Here is a 23950-nt window from a genome sequence, read left to right on the forward strand (position 1 = left end):
GCAGCTCCTTCGGTCTTGGTGCCATCCTGCTACTAAAGCAGCCTTCCAGTGACCACCGAACAGTTTTTGCATCACTCACAGAAACAAAACATTGGTGCAACCAGACAGAGAAGGAAGCTTCGGCCGCAGGCTAGCCCGTGCTTCACATTGAAGAGAATGTCAGTGGTCGATTTGCCACCTTCGCAGATTCAGTAATTCTGTCTGGAGCTGATGCGCTTACAGTGTCAGATGCTGTATGTACCTAGCAAGCTGTTAGCCACTGCAGACATGCTCTCATGTGCACTACTGGATGGCCCACTGCCAAGGCAAGCTGATCTTGTTGAGCTGTTTGTTGAAAGAATTCTTTGCACCCTCCCAGATTTTGTCTCCACTTGCCAAGACAAACGTCTCAAAGCTGAACCAAATTATGGTGAGTGCAACCTTCTGCTAGAGTACTGCACCAAAGGTTGGCCCAGGCACTTGAGACTACTGCTTCCGATTTAAGGAGTATTGGAAAAATCAAGGAAACCTCAGTGCAGTGCTTTCAAGGGGCTAAGTTACGATTCGAGGTTCGTTCTTCGGGCTCCACCAAAGGTACCCCACTATATGAGACGGTATAACAGACAAGATCAGGCAACACGTGACTTGACGGAAAATTTGGCTTATAGTTTATGGGCGTTTAACGTCCCAAAGCGACTCAGGCTATGAGGGACGCCGTAGTGAAGGGCTCTGGAAATTTCGACCACCTGGGGTTCTTTAACGTGCACTGATATCGCACAGTACACGGGCTTCTAGAATTTCGCCTCCATCGAAATTCAACCGCCGCAGCCGGGATCGAACCCGCGTCTCTTGGGTCAGCAGCTGAGCACCGTAGCAACTCAGCCACCGCGGCGGAGCGACTTGAGGGAAAGTGAAGTGAAGCTTTATAGAGGAATTTACATATTTTCAACAGATTGAGCAACGAGCACAACAACATAGAACTGGCTATGGGAAAATCATCCGTCTTGGCATCGCCGAAGATGCAAAGGGTCTAAACCTAGTTCAGAACGGTTTTCCAGGCTCCGGGGCCTAGTTTTAAAGACCAGGGAGACTGGCCCACATTTTACATAACCCAATCACAACAAACTCAACACATGATTGGTTTACGAACTGCATGGCACGTCTTCCACTTTCTGCGAGGTTCAGAACTTTTCTCTAACGAAATAAAACAAAAAACACATGAAAAAAACACTCCATGTGTCGCCGGCCTCCAGAAGACTTGTGACCCTGGTGGCCTCCCCCCATCAGGGCAATTATTGGCCTCTAACAAACCACTACCACCGCGAGTAAAAAAAAAATGAATGTGCTGAACCGCGTTTCTATGCCATTCGTCTTCACGATGACTGTTGACAAACGTCCCCCGAAAATCCCGGAAGTGGCACAAACCCTGCTGTTGCTGCCTTTGAACATACGGGGACGTCCTTTTTGTCTGGCTGCATTTTGTTATGCCAGCCCGTTTTCCCGATATCTATTGACACATGCCACAATGTCACGGAGCCTGCTAGCTGCGTCCTTGCTGACTGTACGTCACACTAACTGCTCCCAGATGATCTTTACTATGTCAGGATGACGGGGTGGTCGGTGTATGGCAGCTTCGATGGGGCAACGCCCTCCACCATTTTTGGCGCCTTTGGCATGAAACAACTCCATGGAGGACAATTAGCAAACCATGGGTGCCAACCCGTGCCTCCGTGCGCAGCTGCATCGTTCTCGCAGACAGCACTTCGGGTGGCTCCGGGAAAACGTGCCCCTGTCCTTCCCTCTAACTCTATCACAGCTCAACATCCGCCTGCCTCGCCTTGTGCGCTTCTTGTCGACACACACGACGGGGGTTGCGAGGAGATCGCCGCCTCGGGGCACTGGTACAGCAACAAAAGGACAAAGCAACAATGCAGTGGGCATCGATCCTTTACAAGCTACTTCTCAAAGAAGCCGCACGGCTCTTCAGCATTCCATAGGGATCTCATTCATGACTGGCATCAAGGAATTAATTAAAGCGAAGCCATTGCTCAAGAGTCGGTGTGGTGGCCTACAATCAAGAGCCACACAGAGACCGACTGTGCGAAGAGCGCTGAACCAAGGAAGCCTTCTCAGATTTCAACTCTTCCCTAGGTTGAGGTGGGAGCTGACCTTTTCCACTCTTCCCTGAAGTCACTGGTCAGCACTCTACAACAATACTGGCAGTCATCATAGCCATCAAGAGCACTATTTACCGGTCATGGCATTCCAGGGGTATTCCGCAGCGACAACGGCCCATAATTCTCATACAACGCCGTCTTTACCTTCGCAAAGCCTTAAAGGTACAGTGAAGAGGAATCTGAACTTGTCTTTTTGCCGCGGAAACTTGATCTACTCGTTCCCAGCATTCTTAGAAACTTCAACTTACTGCCCTCTGTGGACGATTTCCCTAATTAAATCTGATTAACGCCCAGCTCCCGCCTTTATTTTTGAATTCTCCCCGTACAGTGGGTGGAGTCGACCAATGCGTGGAGTGCCTTTCAGCCAGCTCCGTGGAGGCTTTGCTATCGCTTTATTTTTTTAGGTTTCCGTGAATAAATAGTTTCATTCCCAGATAATATAGCCGCAACATAAGCCCGAAAATAAAAAATACGCGCGGACTATTTGCTACTACGGATTACTACGTATTACTCCGCCGATGGCAAAGCGGCAAGCCTCCACGGAGCTGGTTGAAAGGCACTCCACGCGTTGGTCAACTCCGCCCACCGTACACAGAGAATTAAAAAAAAGGTGGGAGCCGGACGTTAATTTGATTTAATTAGGGAAGTCGGCCGTACAGGGCAATAAATCGAAGTTTCTAAGAATGCTGGGAACGTGTAGATCGAGTTCCCGTGGCAAAATGACGAGTTTGAATTCCTCTTCAGTGCACCTTTAAGGCTTCAGGCATGTCACCAGTAGCCCAAGATTCCCACAGTCCAAAGCTGAGGTGGACAGGATGGTGTGGATCATCAAGGACCTGGTGCACAAAGTGAACAATGCTTTCCTGGCACTGCTTGTCTACCAGGAAATTCCTGGCATCAGTGAAGTAAGCCCAGCACAACTTCTCATTGGCAAACGCCTACAAACCGGAGTTCCTAAGACATCAAAACGGCTTGAACCAGGCTGGCCCTCGTCTCAGTCTTTTAACCTGAGAGATCAAGCTAACAGGAAAAGGAATGCAGCTCAGGTACAGTTCCCACTTAACATGAGTGGGCAAGGTTGAATGCGCGACGTAAATAGCCCTGCATTCTGGGACCAGTTCAACATCCCCCAGCCATATGCAGTGGAGGACCTGAAGGAAGTTCTTCAATGTTGCAGATTATTCCTCACCCCACTGTCCAATGTTGTAAGGTCCGAGGGTCCTACCAAACGTGTTACAGGAGATAAACCCAAGAGGAAGCCATCAAGCAGTGAGACTAATACAGCGGGACGCAGGTAGTTCTTCCTAGCCCGACCTCATTGCTTCACCCCCGTCACAACCTTCAAGTTCACCCTTTTGAGTGTCAAGGTTTAGAAAACTGATCCGAAGGCCCAGATGACTGAACTTGTGCTTGTGTAGTGCAGAGCATACTGTGCATTTATGTTCCTTTCTTAAACAAGGGGGGATGTAGTGTGCGTTGTGCTAGGTGGCGTCAGTGCTTTCTCGGCTACATATATCATGCGCAACAACGCTTTGAGGCCTCTTGCCCGCTAACAAGCACGGTGTGTGGTTCACGCCTGTGGAAGCACATCCCACTACAGTCATATGAGAAGGTACAGAAGAGAAAGCACAAGTGCCCCACGGTCAAACAGGGGGCAGTCAAAGCAACGAAGCTCAGTCACAGTGTGTCTGCATCCAAAAATTCGTCTGGGCACTCACTCCGCCACTGGAGAGGAACTGGATGTCTGCTTCATTCTTCTGATAGAAAAAGATGCAGTCAAGCCTAGCTAGAACGAAATGGTTTTGAATCCCCTTTGAACCAGTCATAAAAATCCATGTATCTGGCACTTATATTTTTTATAACAAAATTTTTCTGCCACTGCACATTGTGTTGAAATGCATTTGTAACGCATACGGAACCAGGTATAGTGGCAAAAACGTTTGTGAGATGGTGCTGCCAAGTTCTGTGATTGCTATGGCTGCATGACAAATATGTGGCCTGTGCTAACACAGCATTACACGGAAGTGAGGCACTGCTCTTCGAGATAAACGTCTGGATGCACCACACATTTAAAAGCCGGTTTACCATTCACAGGGACACAGTTAGGGGTTCCACAGATTCTGCCATGTATTTAGCAACTGCTCTTCCTGTCCAATAGTTCAAGCTTACCAATGTCTGGCATAATGAAGTAGGCCAGCAGGTTAATGGATGTGCATAATGCTCGCCATGAGGTGATTGCTGCGAAGCTACACATTGGATATAAGCGACGCCAATGTGGAAAGCTTGCCATTAATTTAGGCCACACCAATGGCAAAATCAATGAAGTCCAAATGCAAAAATGCCTCTGTACTGGGCAATGACAGTGAACAATACAGAGCCCCATGTGATGCTGCAGACTCCATGGAGCAGATACAAATCAGAAACACATCAGGAACAGGTCTCACTGCCACCAAGTTACTCTCGAAAATCTTAGATTGACTGCACTGATTGCTGTAAGTAATGCAGGCTGTTCAGATCCTATGGCCTGTAGTACTCGTAGCAGTCCGCAAGCTGGTTGCCCTTGGATCCGCAGTGATGGCACTGGTGGATGCTATACCTGGCAGGCGCACCTGAGAACATGCCAGGATGCCCACTCCATAGAATTTTGCGAGGCCCCTGGCGACGACCTCTGCCAGCTCCTGGGTACCTTCACCAGCCGACAGGTACCAGCCATCGGTGGCGAAAAGGTGCCTCTTGGGTGTCTTAATTGCATCCAGGAAGTGATCTGAAAACAAAATGCGATATGCTGATAAATAACGTAAATTGAGCAAGAAATCCCAATAGCATACAGCTGCAACAAGTACTTCAGCTTTCTGGCACATCTGACCAGTAAACAATGCATAAAGAAGGCAGAAAGAATGCATCCACACAAATGCAGTGCTCACTGAAAACCAAATTAAAATGCCTTAATTATATTCACGGCAGGTAACCAAGCACACAAGGATAAGAATAGAGACCCGGATGTACCCCTGTGCTAGGAGTGCTTTTTGACAAGATACTGGCATATATTGATACCTGTATCTCCTCCTACTACAGTCGTCTCAGCGTCTATAATTTCCTTTTTGTTTTCAGAATGAGTCTGCGAACAAAAGTATGTACCCACAGGAGCTACAATGTGCAGCCGTGTCCTACATGGCCAGTTTTCATCCTGATAGCATGCCACGCGAGTCTTTTATGACGACACCACCCAGTATGTCTAACGCACTACTTGCTAAAGAAGTGTATAACGACACTAACCCAAGTGTCCCAAGTAACCCAAAAAAATGCAGCATGAAACAATTCTGCGGACCAATTGTGATTTCTGTGCTAAATTTGAGCTCAAACAATCCACCAGTTTAGCTGAGAGAAGCATTCTACCGTGGCCGTTTATTTCAGCAACGGGCGGTACAAAAACATTTACCCTAGTTGTCACTGTGGCCACTGCCGTGCCACGATACTTAGCTAGAATCTGAGCTGCCAAGAGATGTCCGAGGTAGCTGACCAGACACTGGAGAATGTGCAGTACATTACAAACAGTGGCATGTTTGTGCATGAATGCCTGCATATCTACATGTTACAACTTGCCTACTTCGGCCTTTTGGAAGACACATCTGCCACTGTTAACGTACCAGACTCACAGGTAACTGGACGCTGCATGCTCAATCATATGCTATGCATATAGACTCCGTAGGCTCTTGCGATAATATCATGCTCCACTCCAAGTATCAGTTTCAATATTTGCTTGTCTTGCAATAAACTCCGCATTGTGTTTTGTGCAAGCTGTAAACAAACTGCTTTTAAAAACAGCGATGTGTTCCAACATTTTCTCCAGCAGAAATGAGGATATAAGTTGGACAGCAATGTATGTGAGTGATATGTGCAACTGGCACATATCACCCACACACATAGCTGCTGAAAATTTTTAGTATTTTTTATTGACAAATTTCTTCAGATAATCCAAAACATAACATACATTTCACAATTTTTCAGTGATAAAAGCAGCCGTGCTGGCGCATATTACAATCGGTACCATCAAACTACTGGCGCTCATCGCGTCGCTCAAATTCTGGGTTTGCCAAAAATGTTGCTCATTCACCAACTGAAAGCAACTCACAAGAGCAGCCAATCACAGAAGCATGTACTGATTTGCAAAAGTTTTTTTTTAGCAAGGTGAGTATTAGCAAGAAGCTGCCAATACTCACTTCATCTGAGCTATAGCTCGGTGAAATAGTCAAGTGAAAGCTTTGTAGGCATTGTCTAGTGTCTGACGCAAACCCGTCTGGTCGGGACGGTACATAAGGAAAATAGAAGGCGCCGACCAAAAAAAAGGATGAGATGACGTTTCGGCTCCCCCACGGGAGCCTTGTTCACAATGAGACACAACGTAGCTGCGTCGTTTATTTATACATGGCGCATGAGCGAACCCAGGCACCTGGAATAGACTGGGGGCAAGTTTCCGGCATTCCGATTAAGTGTATGCGCTGTCGTGTGAATAATCAGTGATTCTAGATAGAGCCGTCAGTTCCTGTCCCTTTATTTTGCGATCACACGTGCTTCTGCCTAGTTTATGTTGTGTGCGTCAGACACCGAGTGCTCGGCAAGCGCATTTTCATCTGCACGCCGGTTTCTGACGTCACTCTGGTGATCACGTAGTCTTCGCTCAAGTCATCCAACTCGCCGATGTACACAGATGGGCAGTCCGCACATGGGATCGAATACACAACACATGGGAACTTTTCCTTCTTCAGCTTGTCTTTGGTTTACACAAGGTAACTCCTCAGCTTGTGAGCTGGCACATGTGCGGTCTTTACATCGTAGGGCCGTAATATGCGCGCCAAAGGTTCGCTGATGCCAGGAGCATAGGAAATTGAGACCGGATTGCTGAGATGTGCGTGTACGGCGTGACTTGTCCACCTATCCTGTATATGTCATGGACTCTGTACAGCGTCAAATGGGACGTCCTAGGCTCCAAGCTGATCCTGCTACCCAGAAACGGGCCGCGATTCCCTATGTTCCTGGCATCAGCGAACCTTTGGCGCGGATATTACGGTCCTACGACGTAAAGACCACATATGTGCCAGCTTGTCACATGTAATAGGAAATTGGAAATATAAGTATGAACTAAAGAAGTTTGGAGAAGACGAGGATGATGATAAGCATTACTTTTATTAATCCAAGAATAACGAAGGTGAAGAAGCATTTGGTGAGGTGGGAAGAGATGATTGGTGGAGAAGAGAAGATGATGACGACAAGGATAACGTGAAGCAACTCCAAGGCTATAAAAGCGCGAGGAATAGCATGGCACGGGGGGGGGGGGGGGGGAGAAGCGGAGGATACGGTGGGTCAGGAACACCTCGGCTGGAAGACAGCAACGCCGGCTACTGCTCTGGTGATCTCGAGTTCTACGGCGTCGCACGGTAGACTACCTGCCGTTCTTGAGCCCGTTCTGGGGGTCAACGACTGATGCAACCACCTGCTACAGCCAGGGGAGCTCGAACGCCACCGCCAACAACGCCAGCCTGAGCACTTCGAACGCCATCTCGACGCCGGCTACCTAGATGCCATTGACTGGACCTATAACGCTTCCTCAGCATTGAACTGTGAGCACAAACGCCGAACGCTAGTAGACTGATTGTTCCCGGGTCATGTGTATTGATCGTCGGTGTTTTGTGTTAGTTTTATTAGTTTCGTGTGGTAGTTTTTGTGTCGCAGAGGTGTATTAAATGTGTGGGTGTGTGTGTGTGGGTACACTTGTCGCCTAGTCCATTCTTTCGTCCCGAGTGTCCTGCGGGAATCCATGACACAGCTCAAGAACTGAGGAGTCATCTTGTACAAATGAAAGACAAGCTGAATAAGGATAAGTTCCCAGGTGTTGTGTACTCGATCCGATGTGCGGACTGCCCGCATGTGCACATCGGCGAGTCGGGTGACTTTGAGCAAAGAATGCGTGATCACCAGAGTGACGTCAGAAACCGACGCGCAAGATCAAAATGGGTTTGCCGAGCACTCGGTGTCTGCCACATACAACATAAACTGGGAAAAAGCATGTGTGATCGCAAAAGAAAGGGACGAGAAATCACGGCTCTATTGGAATCGCTGATTATTCACACGACAGCGCATACGCTTAAGTAGAATGACGGAAACTCGCCCCCAATCTACGCCAGGTGCCTGGGTTCACTCATGCGCCGTGTATAAATAAACGACCCAGCTACGTTATGCCTCATTGTGAACAAGGCTCCCGTGGGGGAGCCGGAACGTCATGCCATTCTTTCTTTTGGTCGGCACCTTCTATTTTTGTCTTGGTAGACATAATGGAGCAAGGAAGGTCATTTTGGGTTTGGGTTTATGTTGGTTTAATGTCCCAAACCAACTCAGGCTATGAGGGAGGCCGTAGTGAGAGCTCCGGAAATTTCAACCACCTGGCGTTCTCTAACGTGCACTGACATCGCAGAGCACACGAGCCTCTAGAAGTTCGCCTTCATCGAAATTCGACCGCCGCGGCCGAGATCAAACCCGCGTCTTTTGGGGTGAGTAGCCGAGTGCCATAACCACTGAGCCACCGCGGCGGCAAAGGTCATTTTGGTTACTTATTATTAAGTATTATGGTTGTGAGAGACTAAAGTCCCTTCTTGCAAACTTTTGCACCACTCACAGCATCCCTTTGAAAAAAATTTAGGGGGCACTTTGGCTCTCTAAAGTGCTGCAAGGTGAAAGCGTTTACTGGTGCACTGTTTTTTTTATTCCTTTTTATTTGTCATATTTTATTTTATGTTTTTATTTTTTCTTATTTTCATTTTTATTTCTGTTTCTTTTCTTATCTTTTTATTTCTTTTATTTTATTTATTAAACACATGCATTCACTAGATGCGCCTATATTCATGCTCAAACCCTGAGGCTTCGTGGCGGAGTGGTAGCGTCTTCAATTCAAATGCCAAAGGCCCTGGTTCGATTCCCAGCCTCGACAGTTTTTTTTCAGTAGTAACGCGGACACACTTGCTAACATTACTTGGTCACAAAAGTATGAGGCATTAAAGGCTTTCGCCTTAATACAATATACTACCAGAAGATCTTTTCATTAGTACTGTTGTCATACTTTATGCTGCTTAGTCCTAAAAACGGGGAGCTAGTACAATTACACTTCCCCAGTGACGTGGGGTGACTGAATGACAAGGTGATGCTTCAAGGGTATGCCAGTGATAGGCGATGGTGTCGTGAGACACATCACCAAAGAACATCACCTCATGAAACTACTGCTTAAAGTTTGACAAGTGCACATGGTAGACTGAAACCCCCTCCGGTGCAGCAAGTAATTACAGTGCTTGCATGAGTATAGCTGCCATGTTATTAAAGGCTCAGAGAGTATGCCAGCCACCTGGAAACCAGCCTTGAAGGATAGCTGCATTGCAGTAGCTGTGGGTACACACCTCAATTTGCAGACCCTCTCAGGTCGACTGACAAAAGAAAGTTTGGGATCTGAGAATAGCAAGGGGGCTGTGTCAGTCTTGATCGCCTTCACTTTTATCAAAAGAATTCGCAAATTGATGTTCACATGGAGGCATTAAACTTTTTCTCCACGACTGTTTCTTTCCCTACGCAAACATTACACCACTACATTTGACTCATCATCCATGTACAGTCGTCAGCACGCCTGTTTAAAGCGCTAGAACGCCACCCTATATGACACAAAGAAAGTGAAAGTTTGGTTTATTGGGGTTTAACGTCCCAAAGCGACTCAGGCTATAAGGGACGCCGTAGTGAAAGGCTCCAGAAATTTCGACCACCTGGGGTTCTTTAACGTGCACTGACATCCCCAGGTAGCGCAAAACATTGTCTAAACGTTGCCTGTATGTATGAACTTCCACACAATGCTATGCGACAAAATATCACATTGTTGCAACGTTGCCTGACAGAGGTCGCCATGACGTTTAGTGATTACGACACGATAACGTTTATAGGCAAACACAGCACTGACGTTGGGCATGCACATCTCACTCATGTTTCGGTAACATTAATACCGCAGCATTAAGTAGGCGCTCGAATTAAATATTACTGACTATACTAATTAAGCTCCAAGAGTGAAATGCAAAACTCTTGGTGGGACAAAAACATCCTCAGTGATAAAATGGTAGCTTTATGATGTGGGGACCATTTTAGATTGTAATTAGTTTTGAAGAAATCAGGTTTATATCACCAAGGTAAAAAATATGGCGTAGAAAATTTTTATTCATATGCAATACTGCCGTTCCTACACCAAGAGCGTAGCATACTGTCAAAACTTTATCATGCACACGAGTGAAAACGAACCCTGTTGTGGAAGAGTTGCTTTGCCATTGTCAGTTTACCTAGCAAAAGTATCATTTTCACAATGGGAGCACAGGAAAAAGAGCATCTGAATTTTTGTACACACATTTTGTACAGATTTCACTGATGCTATACATATTCAGAGGCTGTGAGAGCCCTCGGGCTCTGTAAACACCTGTATCAACAGGGCACAGTGTTGCATCATAAAAGTTGCTAATATCGGCATAGTGCTGCCCACAAATAAACATCTCACCTTCAGCAGCTAGAAAATTTCTAATTAAGACAAAATTTCCATCTTTTGTCCTCACCCAGTTGCCTTTTGGCTTTGTAGAAAGCACATTTTTGCCGATCATAGCCTTGCTGAACTGCTTCCCGATAAAGTTTTCAGGTACTGGTCCACTTGTGTGCATGTTAGACAGCTTGATGCCACCCCTTCCAGGATTCACTGGTTGTTTGTACTGCTGCTTTAGTTCAGCTAATCTCATAAAAATCTGTTCTGTTGCAAGGGCTTCGCCTCTGACTAGTTTCTTCAGCTTTCCTAAAAAAGCCTCAAAAGGAAAGGCTGAAAATAGGGCAAGGTGGCGAAACTGTCGTACACTATCTGTCAGATGTGAGAGGCTGTGTATGCTGACAGTGTAGATACCGCTGCCATGCAGCTTACCTGCCTCTGCCACAAAGCTAAGCAGCAGCTGCTCAGCATAGTCACACAAAGTCGCGCAAAGATCAGGAGAGGCCAGTATTGTGATGGCGCTACTTAGCTTCAGAAAGTGCATATAAAACGGACGAGCAAGATGTTGTTTCAGGACAATGTTGCCAAAATAAACAAGAAAGTTCCTGTACTCGGATGCCTTCCAAAATTCCAAAACACGCAGTGTCCTCGGAGTGCGCTGAAGCTCATGTGGTGTGTTAACAGCCAGACTCACAAGGTGTTCAGAAATTGTCCTACGTGCACTCAAAGGTAGCTTTGACGCTGATGGGGCAGTTGATGTCCAACATTGCACCAGAAGCCTGTTCATAACTCCTAAGCAAACCAAATGCATGTAGTCAAGTGGGAACCTACTAAGCAGTCCAATTCCCAGATCGAGCAACGGTGATGTGCTATTATGATGCTCAGGCTGTGACATGTCGGCAAAGTTTTCGTCTGTACGCAGAGGGCAAAATACATCAGGATATATGACTTTCCTGTGCTGTGCAGAGTACAAGCCCTTTTGCATGCACTTTTCACATGCAAAATACGCTGTATGTTCCTTTGTACATTTAAGGAATGCACGTGCAGGCATGTCACAAACAAATGCGCGGACAATGACTGGGAACACAGCTTCACCATAGTGCAATCCGAGCTCTACAAGTGAAGTCAGCTCTCTCAACACATCTTGCATAAAATTCGCAACACTCTCAGGTTGGGAGTCCCCCATGTAGACAGCTGCAAGAAAAGGTTCATCTTGTGAGCTTTCTTCGGCCCGCACAAGTACGGGCCAAAACTGTTTTCACGGGTTCCTAAATATGGGCAAGCCATCGACGTTTATCGTCAGAGAAATCACTGAGGTGCTCATTGCTATGGCGCCACTTTCTAGTTGTTGAATGAGGTTTTCAGTGACGCGAAAAAGCAGTAAGCGCCACTTCCCATGCTGTTGATTCTGCTAGCATGAGGCGTCCGCAGCAGTGCTCTGGCATCCGAAGAGAGATCTGTATGGTGTGGCTGCAGAATTTTCAGAAGCTTAGTGACGTGGGCGGCACAAATGTTGGTGTCCACAGCCCTTGAACGAAGCGGATCGTGCAAAGCCGGCGCTAAATCCTCCTCACTCTCGCTTGACGAAATATCATAAACCTCACCGCTGCATGACTATTGCTGTAGCATTTGTTCTGGAGGCTCGGCCACTTCGCCAGTTGGCGGCTGACCAGCGATGCGCAATGGAGAAACAAATTCTCCATCGTCAATGCTCTGATAACTATCACTGGACTCACTACCGTGATGCACAACCTCATTCACAAAATGTTCGTCTGCAGTAGGTAAGTAGCGACTTGTCTGCGAGTGCTGCACCGTAGAACCATCAGGTTGGGAACTGTCACTGTACTCACTGCCGTGAAACACAACCTCGCTCACAAAATGTTCATCGGTAGTAGGTAGTCGCGGGTTGTCTGCAGCTGTGGCTGCTGCACCTTAGAACCATCAGATTGGTAAAGCGCTGCTATTTTGGTTGATCTGCGCCTGAATTTCTGTCGTCTTTCAACATCAGTAATACGTCGCTTTGTCCTCTCCATCGGTAGTAGACGCAGTTCTACTTGGAAACACAAGCAGTACGCATAATGGTGCACCGAAAGTCATCCACATACATACAGCACGAGTAATTGCTTCAGCTACGCAGAAGTGTCTTGATATTTGAAGCGCAAAGCTATGTTATAGGGAAAAAGAACCGCGCTTCCGCATTCACCACACCAAACCAAGTACCTTGCGTACGCACACGCTCGCTAGGCTTGGCTCGAGTGCATCTCGACCCAGCCCTCGGCTTGCCATGTTTCGCTTGGCTTGGAAGCGCTTAGGAAAAGCTTCAATACAATACATAACCCTGAATAAACAATTTATTGGTAAATAAAAGAACTGTCGCGCAGTATCTTACCTCAGTTTGAAAGTTCGCTTTTGAAAAATATTTTGTTGCGCTCAGGTAGCGCCCCAAACGTCCGAACTGAGCGCGCGCATCGACGCGCGCTACAAAACTTTGGTCGGAGCACGGGACAATGGAACCGTGCGCATGAGTACTTTGGTTCAGACTTTGAAGCCTCGTTTTGAACACGTGTGAAACTTGATCGTCCGATTCCTTGCACTTTTCAGCGCTGACAGGTGAGTTGCTAATTTGGTGACCTCTCTTTTAGCTTGTAAGCTTGACTGCCGCATCTGGAATGTGCCACATTAGGTGCGCTACTATTTTTCTGTGTATTTTTTGCGGCTTTCTTAATCTTGCATTTCTTTTTGGCCCTGCATATTCGCAGCATAACCGTGCTGCGCTGCCCCCGCTGTAAAAACGTGGAGATGGATCGTAATGTTAAGCAGAGCTGCTTGTGTGCAGGTCTGATCAGAGACAAATGCTAAAATTATTTTCACTCATTGGCGGCGTAGCGACCGCGGCAGTGCCACGATAAAGCCTCAGTTGTCCCACACGTGGCATGAGCCACATGGTTAGGTCCGTGCAATTCATTAGTGCGATTGATCGTTATTTCCTCCTAGTGTGACTGAAACTTCGTCTAACGTACTTGGATGCCCCACAGGCCGTTGGTTGGAGCCATCATGCAGCCATAAGCATGCTAGCTGAACTTCCAATGCTCAGTGTGTGTGTACGTCTTTTACCGTCTTTGTTCTGATTTTTGGCGCTTTTTACTCCTGTGTACCATCTGCGTGGACTGCAAACAGTTCTATGATGAACATGCTGAAATTGCACGCCACGACGGTGTTGCGCAATTTTTACATTGGAAAGCGGCAGTAAACTTTTTGTTGGTGAAGATTTCTATCACATGTCAAGTAGGAGAGTGCTCAGAGCGATTTCATTTCCTGAAGAAAAAAAAGAGATAGCAAAGAAAATAACTAGTTCTTCATGGCATGCAAGCAACATTGTTTGCTGTCACTCAGCTATGGGCAGTATAGACGCTTCATATAAATTGGTCTCATAGAGTGGAAACTTCAAATCAGTTGCGTCTTGTTAAAAACGCCCTTAGAAAATAATGCCTTTGTCTTGGCAGCAGTGTGTTTCGGTGTGACAACTGTTCTATGTTCTTGCAGGATGTTCTGTATTGTTGCATTTAGCAGTTTAGCAGTGGGGACGGAGTCGCTGCCATTCCCAAACTCTGGGTACAGAATGGCGAAACTTTTTGGCCACCATACAGAAATCCATCTCGTTGCCGGATTGCAATAAAAAACTCTGAGGAGCCTGGGGACGAATGGACGACACATAAATGCGGAATCTTGGGCGAGGCCAGTACGTCTTTTTTTTAATTTTTGTGTCAGAGAGTGTTGTGATTATAGCGCAATGTTGGAGGTTTGGGTTTGGGTTGTGGCCGGAGTAGAAAACCTTTGACCGAAAATGACAAAATATTCGATACCTCCTTGATACATTGACTCTCATCAGTAATATATGTTGGCTATTGTCTGGCTCGAGATTCATGTTATGGTGATACTATTGTTATGCTCTTATTTCAAATTATTACTTTTTTCTAGGTGGTTGTAAACATTGGTTTCAAAAGTCAGCTTGCTATTTTCATACAGTTCTCCTTTGGCTGCATCATTAAATCTTTCTATATTGAATTCTTTGCTTGCAGCAACATATGCTGAGGCAAAACGAAAGGAAAAAAAAGCAGAAGAGGTCTCAGACTTGACCACCGATGAAGAACGACAAATGAAGAGGCCTAGAAAGCCTACAAAGAAGGCACTTTATGGAAGTATGATTCATTTTCCTGTTGAAATGGCCACACATTTTGTATTAATCATGCATATTCCAAAAACTTAGCTGCTAATTTGTAAATATTTCTTTACCAAGCCACTTTAATGCTGAAGTCATTGCATTGAAACAATTTTTAACTATGCAGTGTCGGATGAAGAAGACAGCTTTGAAGCACCAAAGAAAAGAAGCAAAGAAAGGGATGTTTCTGGGGGAAGTGACGACAGCGAGGAAAGCTGCGATGATTGCCGCCTACCATTTGCAGTCCCTGCAAAGCCACTCCAGCAGCCACCATTCGTTGGCCGTCCTGCGCCGAGGCCAGCACAAGTACGTGCGAGCCCACTGCTACAAGCAGAAAGCGGAATCCAAGGTAAAAACTTCGTACCTCTACCGGGCTAGTTGTAAGCAGCATTTTATTGTGCTGTGTGCATTGAGCTCTATATAGATGTGCTCATTTTGACACAAATGAAAGTTTGGCTAGTTTTGAAATTCTAGCCAGCAGTCTGTTTGTGCTGTGATATGTTTTTTTCCCCCAATTCTTTGCTTTTGCTCATTCTAGGGGTTCTCTAACAGAAAACGAAAAAGGTCAACCGATTAGCACGTGCTCGGGAAAGTGCAGTGGATCCTTCAGCAAGAGTAGATAAGGTCCTTCAGTATTTGCCTCTTAAAAATGCAGAAGGAGTGGACAGTATGGAACACATACTGGATGATGAGGAAAACAAAAGAACCTTGGCAAGTGCATTTTTATCTCATGCCAGTTCTGCTAGTTGGCTTTTTTTTCACATTGCAGAGCTATACTATTATTCTCAATTGCTGTCACTTGTAAGAAAAAGCAGTTTACTCACTGTGGTGAAACAGTTGTAGGGCTTAGCTGCAAAGTCCAAATGCAGAATCAAATTCTAGCTGCCATAGCCTCATTCGGAGGAGCAAAAAATGCTGTGCAATATTAGCGTGCAGTGAAGTATTCAAGATCTTTTAAATAACCAAGATCTCTACTACGATTCTCTCAGCCTGTGCTCTGCTTTGGGCCATTAAAACAGCTCATAAAAATGCATAATGCTAGCATTTTGGAGCACATGCTTGTGAGTCAAGGACTTATTAGCTATTGGTGCATTATTCACTAGGGACCCAATTTTAGTTGCGTTTAGCTCACCATCTAAAAGTTGCTTGCATTTTTTTCTGTTCAGATTTTGCACCTTGCCTTAATTGGAGGGTCGTGCCAAAAAAGATATAGTGCGCCAAATGATGAAGCGCTGCATCACGGACGAGTTGGCAAAGGAATATTGCCTGACTGGCCGAAAGGGCAAGAAGCCATTTTCAAACCTTAATATCATGAGCGCAATCATGGGTGTGTACCAATTTTCTTTTCAATGCAGAGAAAATTCATTTTTGCAGGAATCTTTATTTCTCATCTTAATTCATCACGGAGAAAAAGGCTGTCAGTTTGCATGTCACAATATCGATCAAGTCAAGGGCAAGCAGCCTTGTATATATTATTTTAGAGTGATGAATCCATACTCAAGTAGGTTACTTTAGATACCAATTTGAAAGTGGATTTTCTGAGTCATGTAATAGAATGAGGTGCACAGTTCAACGTATGCATGTTCACAGTTCATAGAAGATGTAAGGGGGGGGGGGGGGGGATTGATGTATTTGCAGCAAATATCAGTTTCTAGGTATACTGCTGTAAGTCGGTGATATTGGTTTGTTTTTGCAGTGGCCCTGCGGCGGTCTTGCCCGTTGGGCAAAGAAGTGGACTTAAAGGGGTCGTGAAATGTTTTCCGAAAATTTTGAACGACGTGTGTATTTGGAATTCTGACCCTTCATTCTATAGTATACCTTGGTTCGTTTCATCGTCTGGGTTGATTGAATAGCGAAAAAAACTAAATTTCGGTTTCCCAGCGCGCGTCCCCCTCAACTCACAGCAAACGTCCTTTTAAGAAGCCAATCAGAGGCTTCTGTCGTCAACACAACACGGCGGCTTAGCGAGGCCTGTTTAGCCATAGTTGACCGAGGTTACAACACGCATATTGACACGAATGTGGCACCGTCGTCTGCTCAGAATGGTGTCTGCTAGCTGTCAAGCTGACACATGTGCGAAAACTTGGCCGGCGCGCCGCACCAGTAGCCGCTTGCGAACTGCCGCCTACTGCAAGCAGGGACACGGAGCGGCAAACATCTTTCCGCCGCTAGACTCAAGCCGGCCCACATCCGGTGTAACACTTTGCCACCGTACACCAGCGCCTGCGCGCTGCTTGGCTATTGAAGTTCGCACCAGAAAAGACAAAATAGCGATGTTATCAGAAAGACTGCCGGCTGTACTCGGGCGGCGACAAAGCATGCCTGCTCACGTAGCGCGCTTTCGGCAACGGCGCTGGACTCGGGCGCGCCGGGTGACGAACTGCACTGCTCTCTGGCTGCCCTGGTCGTCGCTAGGCCTGTTTCGCATCGAAGCCGCGGTGGACAGCACTTCGGAAGTAGCCTGGATTATAATAAAATGCCTGTTTTTGGCATCGCTTTACTGTCAACAGCATCGTCTCACAACAACAAATATGGTCATTGTTGCGGTGTGCTCGGCAGAGGAGCTATAAGCGGACGCCAGGCGCGCAAGCCGGACCGCAACGGCCGGGGAGCGGCAGCTGAGCGGCGGTTGTGGCAAGAAATTTGCTCGTATTACAGTTGCTGCTTCTACCAGCAACTCGACATTGTTCAACGATCCTCAAAAATGATCTATTTTCCACACTTCTTGCTCCCACAGTTTATTATTTACGTGAATAAAAATCTTTAGCTTATTTTCATGACGCCAGCGGACGGGATCCAGGCTTGCCGGCCGGCCTGCAGACGCTGTATTTCACATTCGCACCAGAAAAGACAAAACAGCCATGCTATCAGAAAGGCTGCCTGTTATATTCGAGCAGTGGCAGCATGCCGAGCTTTCGGCAACGACGCCGCCTGCGGACGCGCCGGGCGATGAACTGCGAGGTTTGCCGGCGGCCCTGGTCGTCGCTAAGCCTACCTGGTTTTGCATCGATACTATCGATACCGCTGCTGAGGGAGCTTCGGAACTGGTCAGCGCTGTAAAAGGTACTACTCTCGTCACCCCTTTAACTGTGAACCTGTCCCATAATAAAATAAAGATATGCTCAATTTCCGCGACACCAGCGGAGCTAGCAAATGCCAGCTATGCGAGCGGCGACCAGGCAGTAAATAAAGCGGTCATGGGATGAAATTTACTTGTATCGCCGAATTAAATACTGCCAGCAACTCGGCATCAGCCAACGATCCTCAAAAATGATTCATTTTTGGCATTCATCTATTCCAGTGCTTGTTATGAGCGTGAACAAATAATACTGGCGTGTTTTTCTGACGCCGGCGGCCGGGCATCCAGGCTGACAGGCCGGCCCCGAGAAACGCGCGCCCACGTCATTATGACGCTGGCGCTCTGCGCGCTCGCATTCTGCCCCTTGTCAGTGCGACGCGCCGCGTGCGGCCTGTCATTGACATTGGTTGGGCGCAGGCGCCCGGAAAGTTGCAGTCATGCCGAAAGCCCGCGACACCTCTGCCTGCGGGAGCCCCGACCGTGAACCTCCGAACCCGGTCGTGGACTCGAGTCTTCATCTCTATCGCAAGGGGTGGGTTGACTCGCAGCCCCATCTGCAAATTATGCCTAACACGCTTCTAGAATATATTTTTCTGCAGCAAAGAACAGAAGCGCGGAGCCGATGCGCGCCGCGATAGCTGACTCGTTCGTATCGAGTTCATGCAAACAGAGAGTCGTCGAGATGGGCTGACCTTGCTCAGCTCGATTCTCTGACTCAAACCACCGCTGTCAAGGAACACCACCTAGATAGGTTCACGTAAGCAAGGCTATGTCGAGCCGCTGATACTGAAGCCAAGGAGGATAGAGAAGCAGAACCGAAACCGAAAATGGTCCCAGGTCAGTGATTGATGTATACGACCACGCGCTGCAGTTTAACAGAGTGCAATTACGCGTGCAAATAATTGGAAAACCTGGTTTCACTTTCTGAATTTCTCATAAAGCTATTATTTTAGGGCAAACGAAAGTTGAAGATATCTCTACGTTTCTGAAGGTCTTAATATGACGTAGTCGAGTAGTGTGTGTGCCAGCCGACGGCGGCGCATGGTCGTTTCATGAGCACAAAAAGGCAGCGATTTCGAATGGGCTTTATTAAATGCAGACTCAATATTGAGCCGAAATATTTCGGAATCAGCGTGTCTAATGTTTATGGAAGCAGTAAAAATTAAAACAGGGCAGCTTCATTTTCTTTTCACAACCCCTTTAAGACGTGATATTGGGGACCATTTTCGTCATGCGCCAGCACGCTGCAAAAAACCGCAAGTCTATTATACTTGTGTAGGGAATCTGGACTACCATTTAGTCAGCTCGTGTGTCGAGCTGTGCAAAAACTGTTCACTTATCACAGCCAATTAGCTTTTCCAGTGTGAAGCACGTCATATGGGACAGCAGAGGCAAAACCTATGGGAAATGCAAGTAAAAATTAAGGTTACAGTGTAAAGCCGTCAGTGTTGCATGAGTGGCAATTTTGATGGTTTTAAAAGCAAAAATTCAGAAGGGGTTAGTCTTCTTGGTTTCGCATTATCTCTAATAAATATTGGCACATTTCATACACAATTCTCACCCTACAAATTATTTAGATATCTGATTACTTTGTAAGTGCTCTCGAACTTTGGCTGAATAATGGTTATTTTTTGTGTTTTTGTTCTTTTAATCCATTGACTCCAGTGGAGTGGATGACCCAGCGATGTGCAGTCTCATTCACAGAATGGATGACCCGAATGATGTGTAATGCAAAATAAATGATGTAAAGGGCTCTCACATGTGCACCTGGTGTAATTTTTGCAAATAAGTACAGAAAGTTGGGCTAGTTGGTGTGGATTCATACTTAGCAGCGCAAAAAAACGAGGACCAAAGCGAACGAGGAGACACAACACAAGCGCAGACTATCAACTGAATTTTTATTCAGGAAAGGGAAGCTTTTTAAAGGCGTTAGAAAATACAAAATTGAAACACAACAACCACTACCGCGCGTGCAAGGAAAGCATGACACATCATTCCTGCGTGAAAACGAACATAACAACAGGATAACAAGTGTAATCACATCAAGCCAACCCCCCCCGTACTGTGTGTTCATACTCAAGAACCTGCGCAGAAAAGGAACCTCCTGTTCCTGCAGGCTGACCGACGGGGATGCGGCACACGCGTCTCCTTGTTTTTTAATCAAGTAAGCTTCCATCAGTTCCCGGCAAACCTTATCTCGGTGCCTGAACAAGATGTTTGTCCTATCCCTTTCCTGAATAAAAATTCAGTTGATAGTCTGCGCTTGTGCTGTGTCTCCTCGTTCGCTTTGGTCCTCGTTTTTTTGCGCTGCTAAGTATGAATAATTTTTGCACTGTAGTGCCTGTCCTTCAATGTGACAGGTGAGCAGTGCTGGAGTAATTCTATTGTAGACCACAATTACTGTGTATAACCACCTCTTGGTGTGTGTCTCGTCTACGTATAAGCGCATATACATTAGCCACTTCTGGAAGGCAGCAGGGACAAGTACAATTTATCAGCACTGGCCACACCTTCCCAAGTATGAACGGATGGTGCTGGTTATATAGCTTTTACCCATATATTCCTCAAGGAGCTAGTGCATGCATTGCATCAGATTACATTCTACTAACGTTCAGGCAACGTAACTTTTAGCATGATTTCTTAGTATAACGTCATAATAACATCACGTCAACGTCCCCTCAATGTAGCATAAACGTTATTCTGCGACGTTATCTGGTGATCAAAAATAAGGACATTAGCAACAATCAGGCAACGTTACTCTCCGACATTTGTGACCATTCAGATAACGTTCAAGCAACATTTTGTGCTACCTGGGTCGCACAGTACACGGGCCTCTAGAATTTCGCCTCCATCGAAATTCGGCCGCCGCGGCCGGAATCGAACCCGCGTCTTTCGGGTCAGCAGCCGAGCGCCGTAACCACTGAGCCACCGCGGCAGGGCGAAAGTGAAAGTATATTATGCGGGCGCCAGACCGAAGGCACGTTGGCATACTATTTGTCCTGTCAACTGCGCTGAGCCAATATTTCACTTTTTTTGTTCCTCGGCACACCGCTCCAGCGCTCGGTAGGCTTGCTGACTGCACTTGCCTTTCTGTGAAAGGCGCACAACAGTTAAGGCAAGCATGAATCGGTACTCACGCCTAGGTTCAAGATGCCTACACACAGCATCCGCTCAAGCGCAGCCGTCAGCTTGCGATGGAGCACACGACGGCTTGCCTCGGGAGTCCGTCGTTGCAAAACACCGCGGCAAGACCTTCGCCAGTGCCACGTCGCGCAGCAGGTGCAGGACAAGGGCCTGTGATGCGAAATATATGAGAATTACGTACTGAAATCGGCAGAAAGTGGACGCGTTGAGCAACCACGTACCTTGATGTTATCGCAATCCATGCCATTATCGCATACCGCTTGCGAGGGCCAGGGCGTCGTAACCCCCGAAGCTGAATGCGCAGGTCGCAACCGACGAGCATAAACGTAGGCGAGTACTGCACAAAGTCTCCATTTGGCTGTCGCCGACAAGAACGACTCGCAGAGCCATTGCTAAACTAGCACAAATACTGACGCAAAGACCTCGAAGGACCAGCTTTTGTGACCTAGTCAAGCGCTAGGTTCCCTAGGTTTATTAGACTGCGGGGCGTCAGTGAAACCAGAACTAAATTTCTTCGGCAGTTTCAGTTTTGTCTGCACGTTTAATTGAAAAACAAAGCAATTCCAGCTGTTTAAAAATATTGTCGTTAGAAATGTATCTTTCTACCTCAGTGTCACAGATGCAAGTACACTTGCACTGCTCACCAGTTGCGTGCACACCACTGCAAGCTTGCACTCGAAGTTAAAAAAAAATGTCACACCTGGTGACACGCGCGTGTCAACAGCGAGGTAGTACATCATGTGCATCGCTGTGAAGGTTACGGAAGTAGTCCGCAAAAAAAAAATAAAGAGAGGTGTATCACTCCGCGCTGTTCTGTGGCCGTAGCCGTGTGGTCCGGAGAGTCGACAGGCAATGGGGGTGCGTGGGTTCCAATCCCACACGGTGAAATTTTTTTTTCGCACATTTTTTTTTCATCGCAAGTTGAATTTCGCGTGACTTGAATGAGAAAACTCGTTTTGTTAAGAATCGCTTGAATGTTATGCCGTGTTCTGAAATGAACTGCATGCATCTGTTCATTTGATGCATACCGCGTTAATGTGAGCTGTCCGAAATTTGTTGTCAATGACCTCGCACCGGCTTTTGGTCAGCAGTGGCGGTTTTCTTCCCGATTCTGAAGCACTGTGACTATACTTTTTTAATGCAAGCGAGAGGTTTGTGCGAAAGATGACGTTCATTCGTCGGGCTTAATTAATCAGCACAGTGGTGAGGGCTCCGCCGTGGCCCGATTAACAAGTGGCCGTCTGCAACTTTTGATTTCGCCGTTGCCGAGAAACCCACTCTTTTGTGGGCCTCTCTTAAGGTACCTGGCATGTTATGAATTGTTTCGTGCTACCGGTTAGCGGCTGACCCAGTCTTCGCCAAAAGAGTCTGGGACCGACTTGGCACTGTGCTGTAGTAGCCCAAAGGACTAGGCGAGAGCAATTATTTTTTACTGATCGCAAGGTTCAGAAGCAAGGTGGTCTGTTAATTTAGAATGCTGGTTTATCATGCAGGAGCGCAGAAAACATATTATAGACTTCTTAATCGCCTATTTTCTGACTGCATATGTGTAACATTCTTGTGCATATCTGCAATTCTTTTGTTTTTGTTAAGATATCTTTCGTTCTTAAGCAAAGCACGTTTTCCTTTGTCATTGAAGAGAGCTCTATAACTTGGCTATTATATGCGGCAAAAGAGCAGTATATTTCAACTGATGGGTCAAATTATTTTTACACCCACTACCTCGATATGGCCTGTTTTCCCGTGTTAAGTGTCAAATTTAGAAAATAGCGTTGATTCACACAGTGACAGAAAATAGTACTGCCGCAAGAGTTACAGATTTGTTGTCGTGCACAAATGTACAAAGAATTTCGTTTTTATCTGGGGGATTTTAAAAAATTGCTGTGAGCAAACTGCTGGCCTAATCGAGAGCAAACTTTCACGGGGTAGCATATTATGGTCTACGTTCTTTGAGACGTAATTAAACGCCGGTACTTGCCTGCATTTCCTGAAATTAAGAAAAAACTGCTGTCCACTGCGAGTAAAGCTGTCGCAGATGCGGGCTATAGGCACCCTGCACCCGCCAGGCACCGCCACCGTCGAGGCTGCGTTCAGCTCCCCCGCGCGGCCAGTTCCTCGTCCCTGTCAGGAAGGCTCGCCCCGCGACTGCGAAGGGATGGCGTCTGCTAGTGGCTGCCGCTGTTCGTGGAGGCGGGATTTCGACCTATTCATTCATGAGGCTGAAAAATTCTTTCGAGGAGCGAACGTCAGGAAAGGAACGAAGCTTTTTGAAGCAGGCCATGTACACAATGTGAAAGAGGTGGAGTCGTGCGACGGGAGCGAAGTAGCAGCTCGGTGCATTGCGCAGACAAGCATCACTGCGCCATCGAAAACGATCAAATTAACGCTAAGAAATATTTCTATATAATGCCTGTCAGCGCTGCACTCTCACTGAGTTTTATTTTTATGTAGCTATCTTCCAGTAGATAGCTTGTTGCCGCGAGCTGCAGTTGCAAGGCAGGCAAATGTAAACCCGCTGCTGCCGTTGCTGTGTTTTTGGAGCGATGTGAAACGCTCTCCAAAACGAGCCGCCCGCAAGCCTGGGGTGTTCCTGCATTAGAAAGGCTTACCCTGAACTTTCAAAGACGGCCAGGCGGCACAACATTGAAGGTAATTAGAAAACTCCAGTTTCTGAGCGAACGGCGCAAACCTGACTTCATAACATTCTCGTTTGCCGTACCTTCGGTGTTCGATGTGGAATACCCTGTTCAAACTACGCCTTGAAATGATATGTGCCCATTGCGTAATCTGCCACTCATATTTTC

General features: G+C 46.7%; 1 pseudogene; it reads right to left on the reverse strand.

Annotated features, from left to right (window-relative positions):
* Window positions 1–4673: 4673 nt before the first annotated feature.
* On the reverse strand, window positions 4674–21536 carry LOC149355928 (uncharacterized; annotated as a pseudogene).
* Window positions 21537–23950: the final 2414 nt, after the last annotated feature.

Source organism: Amblyomma mixtum, chromosome 3 (genome assembly GCF_055824585.1).
Source record: "Amblyomma mixtum isolate Tamu chromosome 3, ASM5582458v1, whole genome shotgun sequence".
Classification (NCBI taxonomy): domain Eukaryota; kingdom Metazoa; phylum Arthropoda; class Arachnida; order Ixodida; family Ixodidae; genus Amblyomma; species Amblyomma mixtum.